Consider the following 4654-nt stretch of genomic DNA (forward strand, 5'->3'; position numbering starts at 1 on the left):
GATACAGCTCCCTCCAGTGCACACAGCCAGACCTGCCTAGCACCTGGTCCCGACCCTCAGCCCTCCTCTGAAGAACAGGAACCTGAGCAAATAAACCAACTGGGGAGGGGGGGAAAATCTATTTCTAAGCTAGGCTATGTGATCACTCCTTCAAGCTGTGATGAGAATAGTGAGAAAATTGTTCCTGTCTTATGGTGCCCATTCTGGCTACCTAGAAGGCGTGCCTGGAATTCTAGATGCCTCTGGTATCTTGGTGGGGATCCCCTAAAGGCTTACTGAATGGAAGACAAAATTTCTTATTTTATTCTTCTATGTGTTCTGTTTGAAGTTACCAATAATACAATGTCTTGGAAAAGTCTTGCACAGTTGTAACTTTAACAGCAGTAAATACTGGTGATGACTTTCCAATACTTATGTGTCTTTCTTCCCATACCAAGATGTATTTTAAACCAAGAGGAACTATCAACAGTAAAGTAGCGTGAAAATACTGGTAATTGTTTTTTGTGCACAGATTAGATCATATAAGAGGTTTCAGATTGAATGACTGAACAAAAAAAATAAACTATTTGAAATGTTTTTACACTGCAAACAATTAGCAAATAAAATTACCCTTAAGTTAATGTCTGGCTAATGTCAAGGATGTTAAGTTTAGGATTCTTAGACCTGGTTTCTACCTTAGTCCACTGTGAAGTGTGTGTGGGTATGTGTGTGTTTGAGAGAGAGAGAGAGAGAGAGAGAGACAGAGAGAAAGAGAGAGAGAGAGACAGAGAGACAGAGAGACAGAGAGACAGAGAGACAGAGACAGACAGAGACAGAGAGAGGCAGACACAGAGACAGAGATAGAAGCATATATACACTTGTACGCAATGCATGTGTACAGAAGCCAGAGGAGTGTATCGAGTGTCCTCCCTGATCATGCTCCTCCACCTTATTCCCTTGAGATAGGATCTTTCACTGAACCAGAGTAGGCTGGTACTCATCCTATTTCCAAGCCTCATGCCCCGGTAACAGACATACCTATAGCCACTTCCAGCTTTCTACATGGACACTGGGGATTTGAACTCAGCACCTCATGCTTGTTTGACAAGTGTTCTTACTTGCCTGCTAAGCCATTTCCCCTGTTCCCTGAGAAGTAGACTTACTATCATGATCTTGGGACTTTGACCTTGTTCTGGTGACTGTATCCAAGCATTGCCCTCCGACTTCTATACACGGAGGTAAAGGCTCAGCTTTGAGCTGGGAATGTTTAGTATGCGGATACTAGGGAGAGACTCTCCCCTACCAGAACAGCAACTCGCATTCCATTGGTCTAGTCACACAATCCGGTCACAGTGCCATGAAGCCATTGGCCAGCTTCACGGGTGGCTGTGTCTTGGTGCAGACACTGGACCTCCAGATGTTACTCCAACACTTCTCTGACACCAACATCCATGATGCCCCAGTAACATTGGGCAGGCACAAGTACACAGTTGAGAAATGCTGGGAAATGTCTGCTTTTTGGCTCCCTGTGGTTGGGGTGTTCTCTGTGGTTGAGGTGTGGTAAGGAGACAGAAGGAGAATGCTGTTGCTGATAGTAAGTACAGATACAGTAGAAAATAGGGATGAAGTACAGGTGGGGGAGTAAGCCGCAGGTCACCATAGCTGTGGTATTTGAACAATATGGTGGCAATATTGATTGTAGCACAAGGAACAGAGTATTTATTCATTTGCCTTCTGAATTGTTTTGAAATTCTTAAAAAAAAAAAAAAAAACAGAAATGACACAGACAGGTGAGCATCCTAACTGCTCAAACACAGTGGGACTTAGAAGTCTCCATGGCAATGTTTGGAAGAAACATCTCTTGCAGGTACATGGGTTACTGCCTTGAAAATCAAGTCATCTAGTAATGGAAGAGACAAGATGAAAAGCCAAAGCAGGTGTCTTTTCCCCATTTAGGGTCCTGCCAGGAAAACTAAGATCTAAAGGCCTGAAACAGGGTTTGAAAATGCTGAGACCCTGGGCATGTGTTAATGGTCTAGGGGATCAGGTTCACCCTGCTAGGCCACCCTGAACCTAAGTCTTGCCCTGCAGAGTGATGCTTGTTTTTCTTCTGCAGGGCCTCACCCATGTCCACTCACAGACTCCAGGAGCACAGTCAGAGGCTGGGCTTGGTTAGCTCAGCAGATGGTAAAGCATGGCTCTTCTCTAGTAGGAAATGGCTTATTGAGGAAATGGAAGGACTTGCTTAATGCACACAGGCAGGAACCTGGGAACGCTTGTGCCACTAGGTCTTGAGACTGTTAAGGAAAATAAAAATAGAAAAACTGAATACCGTAGAGACTGTGTGAATACGGGAGCACTCTTTCTTAATTTAAATCTATGTCCTGGCAAGAAGGCTTTCATAAAATAATGATCTGCAATAAACCGAGTCCAGATGCTAGAATCTTCCTGCGAAGCATTAAGGAAGGAAGCAGGAAGCCTTGGGATGTAGAAATATGGGAGGAGACTTTCTCATTTCCATTGCTCATTTATGACAGGTCTCTGAAAGTATTCCTTGGATATCATAGAGGAAAATGCAATTTAAATTTATGCAAACAGATTTTTGACTCTGTAGGAAATATACATAGATACCACAGTTTGTGTCATTGCCATCTGATGGCATGTACTGACAAATTGTCATGGCTTACCCTTGAACACTGGGGCTAACTTTTAAGACAATTTTCATTGCAATAAAACATATGGAAGGTTTATCACTTTACCCATTGAAAGTGCACAGTTCAGAGCCGTTAAGTATATAGACGTTGTTGGATGACTGTCACCATCCTCCATCAGTCTCCAGAATTTTCTCATCAGCTCAAACTGATACTGTCCATTAAACAGAGCCTCCCTAGTCTCCTCTTACCCAAGCGACCAACAGACTTTAGCTTAGAACCTATAAATTTTATATTAATAAAATTACATAAACATTTTTATTTCATGTTTTCAAGTAACTATTTTTAGACTATATTGGAATTTTATTTCCTTTACAGTATGAATGATAGAGCTGGAAAGATAGTCCAGCTGCTAGATAGGCTAAGACTCGCAAGCAAAACTTTGAAACTATAAATAATAGCTGGGGATGATTGTCTACACTTGCAAGCTCAGGACCTGAGAAGCTGAGGTAGGAGGGCTGCCATAGATGAAGGTCCTCCTGGGAAACAGTGAGTAAGAGGCCAGCCTGGACTACAAAGTGATTTTATATAGTATGCCATTATGGTGGGTTCTACCTATTCAGCTATTTTGATGTTTGGATTTTTGCACCTTTGGATTTCCCCACATCAAACAAGGCAAAGACTCAGATGATCTTAACGTGTGGCGAGTCAACACTAACATCAACCATAATGGCCTTTTACCCTTTTTGTTTCTTCCCCATTTTTTGCAGTTGCATGGGAGACCATCTTTTAGCTCAGATTTGAAGAGGTTTTTTTTTATTATTATTATTCTGTTCTCCTAATGATCCCCACAGTGGGACTTATAGGGTCTGCAACTTTAGAAGTTTTACATTTAAAAATCTCATTTATCAATCAATAGCTCTGGGCAGGGTACCGGATAAACTGGGACAGTAGTTATCATCTAAAACTCAAAGTCAGAAGCTAAACTCTCAGATGGCTGGACCAATGTCTGAATGAGATGGTATGTTAAGGAGCTCCATTGTAAACCCTCAGAGTGTATCTTTCTCAACTATTCCCTGGTGCTGGTGCTAATGCTAGGACATCCTCCTACCAATAAAAAAAACCTCATCAAATCTGAGCTAAAACATGGTCTCCCATGCAATTGTGAGAAACAGGGGAGAAATGGTAAAAGGCCATTATGGCTGATTTTAGTGTCAACTTGCCACACATTAGAATCATGAGTAGGGGACTTCATCTGAAAAACTGCCCTCTTCAGACCTGTGCTTCTCTTTGAAATCTACTCACATGCTTAGAATTATCTCACCTCACTCATTCAGAACACATGGTTTTCCCACAGATATGAGGCTTGTGTAATTGATCTTAGGGGCCTGTGATGTAGACTGGGGTCCCTCCAGAAGAGAATGGACCTTCCCCATCATCCTCACTTCCCTGATCAAGGGACAAGGGCTCTGCCCATCTAATAAAGCAGAATGTTACCCTTGTAATTTGTCCTCAATCTCTACAGCCAATCTTCAAATATTCCACGTTGATTTTTATCTACCAAATATCTTCCATTTCTATGGATGCCTACAAAGTCTAATCTTCCATCTTTCCCTGACCTAGTATAATCCTTGACTTTTGCCCATCTCACCAAAATCCATTATTAATTTAACAGCCAAAATGATTTTTCTTAATTATTAAGAGACCCCCAGGTAGCAACTTATGACATATTCTATTTCAAGGCTGTTGCCAGGTGGTGGTGGCACACGACCCAGCACTTTAATCCCAGCACTTGGGAGGCAGAGGCAGGTGGATTTCTGAGTTCGAGGCCAGCGTGAGTTCCAGGACAGCCAGGGCTACTCAGAGAAACCCTGTCTTGAAACTGCTAAAATATCTTGAAATGATGTTGAATTGTATCAAATGACTTTGACACAGAACTTACAAGATCACTGCCCAACACCTAAGTTACTGAAGGGAAATGACTGACTGGGAGAAAGAACAGAGGAAGGAAGAGATATCTGAAA

Source organism: Mastomys coucha, unplaced genomic scaffold (genome assembly GCF_008632895.1).
Source record: "Mastomys coucha isolate ucsf_1 unplaced genomic scaffold, UCSF_Mcou_1 pScaffold8, whole genome shotgun sequence".
Lineage (NCBI taxonomy): Eukaryota > Metazoa > Chordata > Mammalia > Rodentia > Muridae > Mastomys > Mastomys coucha.